Genomic DNA, 11,691 nt, shown 5'->3' with positions numbered 1-11,691 from the left:
AAGAAGAAGAAGAAGAAGAAGAAGAAGAAGAAGAAGAAGAAGAAGAAGAAGAAGAAGAAGAAGAAGAAGAAGAAGAAGAAGAAGAAGAAAGAATAGGTGATAAGGGCTGGGGTGATGGATCAGTGGAACAAGCGCTTCCCTTCCCTGCAAGGGCAGGGGCCTGAGTCCAACCCCTGTTTCCGCAAAAAGAAGAAAGCAGATAAGAACTCAAGTATCCTACCATATCTTCTTATTTTTAAAATCATCTCCTTCTTGCCTTGCTTATGTTAAAACCTTGATAGAAGAAGCCAAAAGTCTATCTGTCTGCCTGCCTGCCTGTCTATCTGTCTATATAACTTATATTATCAATCTATCTATAACTGAGTTGGACAAATAATAGTACTGTCACGTGTCCCTTGCCTTACATGCAGCGCACACAGACACGCCCCTGTTGCTGTAATCACTCCTCCTCCCCAGGCCCCTGCTCTGGATGCTGAGGTCACCCCATCCAGCTGCCCCCCTTCTATCCCTCTTTGCAAGAGTCTGATCTTGATCTGCTTCACAATCTTCCTCTTCTCAAAGCCCCATCTTTATTCCACAAGTATCACTTGCCTCCCAATATAACACAATGTCAGCAGATTCTCAAACTGTGGAAGCTATGGTCTGATGATGATTTAATAGAGTAAGAAATAGAAAGCTTAATTAAGGCGAGTGCGGGTATCGCATCTGATTTACTAAGCAGCCCGGGCCCTGAATGTGCAATCCTGACTACCAATAAGGTGCGTTATGAGCCATGTAATATTGGTACCAAAGAGCAGAAATTTGAAAGCTTGGGGAGTAGATAGAGCATTATATACTTTTAAAATATTATTATAATTCCTAGAATATTAAATGGGCTATAAAAGTCACATTCAGAAGGTGTTTGGTACATTGGCATACAGTGTTCAAAAAACAACTAGAGTATTTATTTTGTACAGTGAAGTTTTTATTATGAATTCAAAGTACTCACTTTTTAAAAAGCAAATTACAAATGGAATAATGCGTCCTTTCTCTTCCTACAGTGGTTTGCATGAGCTACCAATGCTCTGTGAAGTGTTACTACAGGAGTCAGGGCTGCCTGTGGCGGCACACAGTAGGCCTGTACTCTAACATATCTACTGAAATTAGACACATCTTTGTGACTTGATTGGCTCAATAAAATGGATAGAATGAAGCTTGAAGACTAACAGGTGGTTTGTCTTGTGACTTTTGCCTTGTTTGCTTCTCATAGATTTGAGAAGGTGCACTTGCCTGGATCACAAGGGATTATGCTAATAAGATGCAAATAACCTAGGGTGCAAATAAAATGGCTTTGCTTTCTTAAGTCACTGGGTTAGTCATTAAAGCATGACCTAGTCCACCTTATTCCACATGGTGGAAGCCAAGATCAGGAGAGAGAACAATGGGAAATTTTAGGGTTTTGCCATACACAGATAAATTTTAATGTCAAATGATGGCACATTAGAGATGGGTATTATACCCATGATTGAAAGTCAGGGAGCAAACATAAGTTTAAAAAATTCATAAAGGAGATGCTGTTAAAAAAAAATCAAGCCAGGAAGCAGAACGTAGAAATCAGCATTCACAGGTAAGATTATCAAAGATGACACTGACCAGATACCTCTGCTTTTGCCAAATACTCTTGGTTGCTTGGAGAATTCTCCTGGACTGAAGGAAGTGTTAAACTGCTCTTGACCTTGGCTAGGTTAAACCAGGAAGAACTCAAAATAAATCAGTTGATAAATCAATAAATATTGTGACATTTAAGGATCATATTGAGTTATTTTATATTTACAGCCCATGGGAGAGGACTAGTAAGTGATTAGGCCCAATTGTGAATCATCATACCTGTTATTGTAGAAATACTCTACAATGAAGTACATTAGACTAAAGAAATAACACAATGTGGTAAACTAAAACAGCATTCAATGCTGCGGAATCAAGCTATTTCAGGTTCGTTACTGCAACATAAATCCTCAATGGGAATGGTATGGGAACAGTACAAAGTCAGCATTATTTACAGGTCAAAGGGGTGACTTGGTCAAGAGAACTTAGTGTGTCTCAGTGCCAGCTGGGCTGTAGTCCTGCCTCAGTCACTTCTTACAGGAATGGTCTCTGGCAAGTCATTTGAAGTGTCTGCCCCTGACTCTTTATTTTTGAAATTAGAAAAATGTCCACCTGAATTCCAGTTGTGTGAACTGTGGTTCTACAAATAACCTATTTTGATGCTCTGAATGGTAATGTGAAGTTCTGGAAAGGCCCTGGAGTCTGAAGAACCTGTGCAGTGCGTGGAAGACCCTGAGATGTCTGAGCAGGAGGGAGTGTGAGCACCGAGGCGTCTGTGCCCACTGTGTGCAAACACTGAAGGCTGTAAATCCTATAGCCAATCTGCACATCGCTGGAAGATCAGGACGTCAGGCTCTCCTCAAAGGGGCTTGCAGATATTTTGTATAAGACTAACAGGGGCCAAGAATTCCACACAGCAGGTCACCACCTTGAATCCAAGTATTTCTATTCATGTTGTTTGCAGGAAGAAAGTGTCATGACCTACAGTGCTTAGAATCTCTGGTAACACTGATGGGAATGGAGAGACTGGCCTGAAAGCACCTTTGGTGTTGTTCCTACTTTCCCACAAGGATAGCCCCCCAGCAGGTGCTCCCACTGCGTAAGTCTGCTGGGCCCCTGCCTGCTCCTGGGCCCACTTCCTGGAGGAGCCAGCCCTGTCTATTTAACTCCCTTCTGGACTTGGAGAACCACGCGTCCCTCCACTCAGAACTGCTGAGACTTCTGGTGGAATGTCAGGAACGCTCCCTTGAACTTCCACTCTCCAGACTATCCTGGCTACTTCAGCAGGAGTGGGCAGACCTGAGCCCCACTGTGACACACTCCTTCCTGTCTACTTCTGCTTCTTCCTAACTCTGAAATCATCCTGACCTGTGATTATGGGCACAAAGTTTCATGCAAAAAGTAAATATAGATGATAAACGAATAGGAAGCTGACAAGGCAACACAATATCCCAGGTGGGCTACTGTGCTACTCCTGTTATGACATTAACTATGCATAAGACAGAGGAATCTCTAAACACCCCAGTGAAAATCAGCTGTGTGCACATACAGACTTGGCTACTTGCCATCATTCAAAGATGTCAAACATCTGGCTATATATTAGATGATAAGAATAAAAAGTAGTGTGAACACAAGACTTTAAGTCACAGGTTCATTGCCATGTATGTGTGAATGTGGCTGTCAGAACTGTGATAAGAACATGAATTTGTCACTGCAAAGGAATCTTTCCTGCCCTGTACCACTCCTCACCCTACACCCACCCACATTTGTCTGGCTAAAACTGCTTCTCACCTTTTGTATTCCAGGCATAAATGATTGCTTTGCAGAGTTTTCAAAGGAAAGCCTTCTGGACATAATTTTTCATTACTTTATTTTTAACAAGAGAAAAACAGGTGATAACCTTTAAAGGCAAGTAAATGGAACTGCTAGCAAAAGAAACATTAATTATTTTCTTTATTTTTTTTTCTTAACATTTCCCTGAAACCTTAGCAATGTTTTCTCTGATTTTCTTTTTGTTTGCCTTGTTAAACACTATGAACAGACTTTTTATCCTAATGTAGGACAAGAGCAGACTCCCTAATTAGCTCTGACCACCTGAGGCAGCTGCAAGAGTACCAAAGAGCACTAGGAAATGTCTGCTCAGGACATGCTGTAAAATATGAATAGTTTGAACCATAGTTCAAAAATACATCCTCATGAAGACATTTTGATTAAATTCATCATGTAACATTGTTGGCAGCAACTACATGTTATGCCTCATAAAATGTCAGACATATCCTTAAAATTTTTGCTCCTTAGAAATCAGTAAGATTGGCTGGGATTGAAAGGGATGAGGGGTCATCGTTGTAATATTTACATAATAATTTTACTTTTTTCTCACTACATTACTATGACCCTATATTCAAATCTAGGTCTTAAGTGTAAGAAACTGCAGTTTAGAAATTTCTGGGAATGAGACCTAAACCATGCAGAGTCTTGAGAATTGAAGCTGGATCCAATCAGCTAAAGAAAAAATACGTGGAGATTGTTGTGGGGTTTCAGGAGGCAAGAAGAGACTTTCCACTGGCTGGGAAAATGATTTACTAAAGAGATCTGCTATTCACTGAGAACTTTAAAAAGATAAAGCCATTTGATTAGAAAGGAGGAAGTGTTTTCTAGTTAAAACAGCATGAGGTAGAAAAGGAGAAGAGAAGCACTCCAGGATCTTTCTTATTTTCTTATTTTCTTTTTCTTTCTTTCTTTCTTTCTTTCTTTCTTTCTTTCTTTCTTTCTTTCTTTCTTTCTTTCTTTCTTTCCTTAATGTCTGACTATGCAGCTCAGACTCCTAGTGATCCTCCTGTTTTCAGCCTCCCCAGCACTGGGATTATAGGCATGCACCACCATGCCTGGTCTCGGTGGCTGGTTCAGTGTACCCAAGGGTGGGGCCAGCACAGACTGCGGTGCCAGTGATAGAACCCTGGTCCTGCACTTGCCAGTCAGGTGCTTAGTCTGCTGAACTATCTTGCCAGCCCTGTCCTTCTGTGTCAGTTTGCTTCTGCATACTGAATCTCTCTGAGGATGATAACTCCAAATGTCATGCAGGGATTGCCTCCACCCTGAAATGCAAGATCTCCCAGGGAAAAAGCTGGACCTGGTTTTTCTGGTCCTCAACCTGCTACACCACAGTATTAGACATCTGCCTCCATACCGCACCTGAAATTTAATGGCAGGCCATGAAAAGGAATCTCGTGATTCACTTTCATTTTCCAGAGTAATAAAGGAAACAGAAGGGTTAATGTCCCATGGAAAATGTGAAACCCTGCATGGAGGCCAACAAAGTGGTTGAATGTTCTGAGCATGAGGAGCTGATCATGCATTAGAATTTCTTTTGCTTTATGTGGCACTTGAATGTGTCCATTGTTCCTACATAAATTTAGAGTAATGTTTTAGGGATATTAACTCCTTGGGAAACTTTTCATCTGTACCAGCTGCTTTTGGTTTCTGAAAGTCTTTTTGCTTGTTCATAACAAAAAAAAACAAACAACAACAAAAAAAAAAACTAGTTGAGGAAAGACACCATGCGGGATATGCTAATACAAGACTGAAAGGTAACATTAAAGAATCAGTCAGGATTGAGCATAGCTTAGCTTGCCAGCGTCCACCAGTATCTTGGTTTCCTCTTTTCCCAAACACGTGAGTCAACAACTTTGAGCAGCCTCTACAGTCAGGTGTCTACCATGTAACCGAGAGTGAGGCCCATGCTTGAATTGATATATGTCATATTCTGAAAACAGGTCCCTACATGACTGTCTGGACAGAATATACTTGCTCACTCTTTAAAGAAATTTTTAAAGATATTTTTAAAATCTAAACAATTCTATCACTGACACCTTAACACATTGATAAACATTCCAGTTGGAGGAATTAAGCTAGCCCTGGCTATAATAATGGGAACATCAAGTGTGTGAAATAATTTGGCTTCCTGATAAAAATAATGAATTCTAAAGTCAAGTATAGGTTTGCTTTTCAGTCGGGGTTTGAAGAATTATTAATTATTGAGCTATTGTCATGTGTCAAGTGTTTTCAATGTTAAAAGTATTAAAAGTCTGGATGGTTAAATCTATTTAAATGAGGGAAGTAAGTCAAATAGATGTACTCAGGAAAGAACGATAGTAAAAGGTGAAGTCATACTTCATTGTGCCATTCATATTTTTACTATTTCATTTTATTTCCAGATCATTTGTAGTTTCAGATATTTTATTTCAAAAGTCAACTTTTCTTTTCTTTTTTTTAAATTTATTTATTTATTTATTTATTTATTTATTTATTTATTTAGTGTGTGTGTGTGTGTGTGTGTGTGTGTGTATCCAGCTCAGCCCACCAGGGGGCTGGCTGGCATGTGGTGCTGGGGGATTGAACCGTGGTCCCTGTGTTTTGCTAAGCTTGTTCTAAGTAGGTGCTTTAGACCACTGAGCCATCTCACCAGCCCCAAAAGTCAATTTTTCAAGACACACTATACATTGAATAATAGGTCAGTGCCTTCTGTTCTCCTATAATGCACGAGGATTAGACAAGCACCTGCTTCCCATTGCCTTATGAGAAGTGGAGAGTACTTCACTTGACCCTTGGCTGTGCATTTGGCCAGTGCTTCATGTGGCTCAAGGGTTACTGTAGACACAAGCACAGTTGGTCGTAAGTATCTCTGAGATTAGACCTATCCAATTTTTTTTTCTTCTGTGAAAAATCCGTATCATGTGCAGCCCTTAACTTATTAGACTGGGACAAGAGGCACCAGGCCTCAACCTAGTTCACATTTGGGAGCCAAGTTCAAACCAGACCAATTACACCCCAGCTGAGTCACCAACACTGGTGGCAGAAGTAAGAGTTAGCTACCATCCAAGCCACTCAACGAGGTGAGGTGGTCTTTCCCTTTGCAAGACATTGTCTGCCAACTTGAGTTTCTCACCCAAAATAGCAAGTACTTAGGGAGATGAACCCATCTTTCTTATTAAGTATGTTATTTCTATCTTTGGCTAAATAATTACCCATTTTTGGCTAAAAGGTGTCATGTCATGGGTTAGGTGCAGTGGTCCCTGGCAAGCACACATGACAATGACTTTTGCTGTGACTTTTGACAATCCCATAATATGTACAAATTTTACATGACTGGATGTAGGCATAGGAAAATTTCTCTTTCTGTTCCTTCAATACTAACTCTGCTCATCATGTAAAAGCAGTTGTAATATTTTTTACAATGCTTTGAGCATTCCACATATCAATTCTTGAATCTTCAGACTGCAGTTACTGAACCTTAAGAAAGGGCAAGAGTACGTTGGAGTACTCAGACGCCAAGTAGGAGAAATGCTCTGCTATCACAGGGACAGAATTTGTTAATACCTGGTAAATTAGAACACGGGGCTAACACGTATCTCAGCTCTGAAGGTGCATCAGAGTAATTGCGATTCAACAGTGCATGAACGTCTATATTGGAATGCAGATGGACTGAAAAATTGGGTTGGTGCTTACATCTTAACTTAATACTAAGCCAGGTTGAAAAAATGTAAAACATATTTCCTTATGGAAACTGTTTAATCAGCATCTCTGTGCTTCCAGCTCTGAGTTAATGTGCTTAAGCTGTTCCATGATTCTCATCACGGACTCAGTTCCTTTTAGCAGAGGGAGTTTGTATCTCCATGTCCCTAACATTTTGCTTCATACTTGGCAAGGAACTGTCAAATGCCTAAGTGTCTCTGTTAAAGCATTTTCCTGGTTACACCTTATTTTGCCTTCTTAAGACATCCATGTACACACACACACACACACACACACACACACACACACAGTTTAAATGTTTCTATTGTTTTAGGAGAGAATAGCGTTTTGCCTCTGATATGAAAGCTTTAAATAGATAAATTTTAAAATAAATTCTTGAATAGAAATAATTCCATAAATAGTCATGTGATACAGGTAAGAGTTCTGGCAAAGCAGGTGTATTTCCAAGACAAACTTCCATTTTCTGTTCTGGTTCAGATTTCTTTTCAAATACACTACATTAAGCCCAAACCAAATAAAAATAGTACTGATAAATACATAAATATTTTCAAAAATAATTATATAGCAAGCAAATACCAAAATAAGCTGGAAGGAGTATAAACTGTGTTTCTTTTTTTCGTATTATGCCCTCAAACTACAAACCAAATTACACAGTATACTTTAATTTCTAGGGTTGTCTAAACTGGAGTAAGTAATTTAGCAATGTTCATGCATAATTTACTAAAGAGTTCACTGTTTTGCATGTTTGTCCTAATTTAATAACTTCCCTGAATTATAATTTAACTTTTAATATTTTGTGGTTATTTATTAAATTTTAATTAGTTTCAATATTGCTTTCAGCAGACTCAAAAGTATTGTAATAACAAAAGTGGACAAAAGCAGCTACCTTGTGTCTCTCTCATTTTTTTAAAAGTATTTGAAAATTCATTCCAGTACACAACTTATTCATGTACACACACACATACACACACATACTGTAATGAAAGAAGGAAATGAACTGAGATTCACAGGAGAGAAAAACTGTGGTGAAGTATATGGAAAGCTGTCTAGTTAAAATTCTGTCCCAGGAGTAACTGCTTACTTCACAAGAAATGCTCAGCCTTTTACCATATACATTTATATTTTCTGGAAATATTTTTCTTTCTCTTCTCTCCAAATAAGTTTGAATTTCACAGCAGGACTTAAGACAAGGCTGGGATTTTGTTTTAATAAATAGACAAGTCAACAAGCAGGATAATTCTAGGGGTATTCATTGCCATATCCACTACAAGGCCTTTGATTAATTCACCAATTTGTTTTCTAACTTCATATATCAGTATTGTCAGTTTTTAAGCCAAGATGTATTTATGAAGAGTTTACTTGGCACCTGGTACTTAGCAGGAAATCAGTATGGGATTACTGAATGCCCTTATAAAATGTTTAGTAAATGCTTAATAAATCAAACAAAATGAATTTATATATTTCTCTTCAAAATGCTTCTTGCTTTAGCTCTCATATTTAAAAATCTAGCATCATCCATCTCTGTTTATAATATGAAATCCAAACTTTCTTGGGTGTAATCTCAGTCCTGTTTACTCTCCACTTATATTTTTCTCCTGTTCAGTTAATTCTGTAACCACCTTCTCAGTACACCTTTCATGTCATTTACCTTTTCTCACATTTTGCTGCACAATAAAAAGCTGTCTTTTTGCTGCTGGAATTAAAAGTAAAAGCAGAAACAAAAACTAGAAATACATCATCTGAACCTTTTGCTAAGCTACTTAGCAGAACGAAGAAAGTTGGCCTCGGTGGTAGTGCAAAAACTTACGAATTTATCTCTCATGGGGATTCCCACTAAGTGGCATTGTTATTTCTGTATAGGGATAAATGTTTTCTTAAACATTAAGTGCTTTGGGGATTGACAATATCCACTTGTATCAGCAGCATCAACTAAAGCAATTCACATTTGTTACATTATTTTCTTGATGAATGGTTGTTACATTTAGACTTAACAGGGCTAAGTACATAGAAACCTCAGTCAAACCTTAGATTGTGAGTAACTTGGTTGGCAAGTGTTTTGCAAGGTGAGTAAATATTTCTAAGAAATGCTAATGTGCTATACAAGTTATGTCCTGTGGTGCGTGTAGTATGTTCAGCACGCCAAACGCCACATAATTGAAACTGTTTTGTCTCTCTCTTTGCTTTGATATACAATTGCTTCGGATTATGAACAAAATCAGTTATTATCTTATACAAGATTTTCCCTATGGCTTATATTGACTATATGGATAAATATTGAAATACAACATAAGGAGCTAGAACTATGTCTTCAAAGAAATCAAAGACTACATATATCTTTGTACTCTGTAAAGGCAGGAAAGAAATAAACATGAAGAGCCAGCCAAATGGTTCAGTAGACTAAAGTGCCTGCCTAGACAGGCACAGGGACCAGAATTCAATCCCTAGCATGCCATGCCAGTCCTGCCCCTTAGGTGCACTGAGATGGTGACTGAGACTGGGCGTGGTGGCGAGTGCCTGTAATCCCAGTACTTGGGAGGCTGAAAACAGGAGAATCATTAGGACTCCGATCTGTGTAATGAGACCTTGCAGATCCTGTATTATAGGGGTTATAAATGAAGGGCCATTTTGTATCTATATATACGAGATAGGATAGATATGCAGCTACTTTCTCTTATTCAATGAGAAGAAAGATTTGTTCTAACAGTTTTTGGACAGGATGTCATGTTTGCATCTTGTACTATGAATAACTACTAGGAAGACAACAATATGCAGTGTATTAATTATGGTAACTGTCATACTAACCGGTTTTGAAACTGTCTCATTGCTATTTATTTCTCAATAAAATTAATAAAAAATAAACATAAGTGCACAGTAAAAAAAAAAAGGTCCTGTATTATGCACATTAAAAAACAGTGAAAGTGAGCAAAAAGTCAAAACATGGACAAGTGCCCCTCCTCCTCCTCCTCCTCCTCCTGTATTTTAGGGAAGTGTCTATAGGGTGTTCAAGATCTCACTACTAGATCAGACTCATAGTGATTCTCCTGTTTACAGCCTCCCAAGTGCTGGGGTTACAGGCACACGCCACCACACCCAGTCTCAGTTGTCCTCTCAGCATGCCCCAGGGGCGGGGCCATCATGGCAGGCATGGGAATCGAACCTCCAAGGCCCTGTGCCTGCTTGCCGGTGGTTTAATCCACTGAGATATTTGGCCAGCCCTTCATCTTCACTTTAATTTCCTTTTTACTACGTAAATTTTGCCCCAATGGACAGCCTTTGTTGGGGAGATGGTATATAGTACTGCTGTCTGAAACTAGAAAAGAACCTATGTATATATAGCCAGAAAGAAGAAAAGACAAAAATGGAGGCTAGAGGAAGTTGGGGATGATGGGAGATTATTTGTAGCTGGAGCAAGGGACCTGATAAAATCACTCAAGTATTCCATCCTTATCTCTGGGGCACGTGTAAAAGAGATCCAAAATGCTGAAGCACAGATTTGGAAACTTGAACCATTGTCCCATCCCAAATTCACTTCAGAAATATAAAAGAATGAAAAAAGAACTAAGTCATTGAACCAAACACTTCAGTCAGATCTGGAAATATATGACTGTGCCTGACGATAATTACATATGTCTCAGACACTGTTCTGCATTGGAACACAGGAATCGAACTAAAACTTACAGTGCAATGCCCATGAAAGCTGCCTACGATCGGTGCCTCCACAGTAAAAAGGTGAGACGGAAGTTGAGATCTGAACCTATGGGCTGATTCCTTTTAAGGGCAAAGCCCCATGTTCTTCATAGGATTGTAACGGGATACAACACTTCAAATTGCATTCCCAAAATCTACATTAATTTTTCTGGAATTCTGAAATCCTTATTTTTGTTTAAACCTTGAGGCCGTAATGTTAAGTGAAATAAGTGAGACATACAAGTTTAAATATCCTATAGTTTCTCTTATGTGAAAAATCCATAGTAAAAATAAAAAGCAAAATGAAAGTTTTGAAAGATGGGAAGTCAGATCTTTTGAAAACAGAAGTAGATCAAGAGATGCAGTGAGTTGAGGGGAATAAAAAGAGATTTAAGATGTATTGCAAATATGTACCAACTCCTGTGCAGGGATGTTATAACTGTATACTTAAAATTAAAAGTTACCTGATACAGGAAACAAAAAAAAATTCCCTACTATGAAAACTCATTTTATTTTTAAAAATAACTTTAAATCAGCTGTGCTAACTGTATTGTATAAAGTATTGAAAGGCACACGGAAGTTCAATGCAAAGTGGAAAAGCCTTAAGTAAGAAATGAGATCTATAAAATGAACTAAGTGAAAAGTTTAAAGACAAAAACAGTACATAAGTTTAAATAAAACTGAGCCACATGAATCTAGTAGCAAAATTGGCAATAAAAGATGAAGTCAATTTGAAGATTGCTCAGCAGGCGTTACACACTGTGAATAGCAAATGAAATGATAGAAAAGAAAGGAAAAAGTCCCATTTCAGTAGCTTATGGGAAATTTCAAAATGTCTAATCTTCATCCTAAGAAAATAACAATAAGTTAGAGAAAATATACTGGTGT

The sequence above is a fragment of the Octodon degus genome, unplaced genomic scaffold (genome assembly GCF_000260255.1).
Source record: "Octodon degus isolate 3935 unplaced genomic scaffold, OctDeg1.0 scaffold00154, whole genome shotgun sequence".
NCBI lineage: Eukaryota > Metazoa > Chordata > Mammalia > Rodentia > Octodontidae > Octodon > Octodon degus.
Note: the sequence above shows the minus strand (reverse complement) of the source record.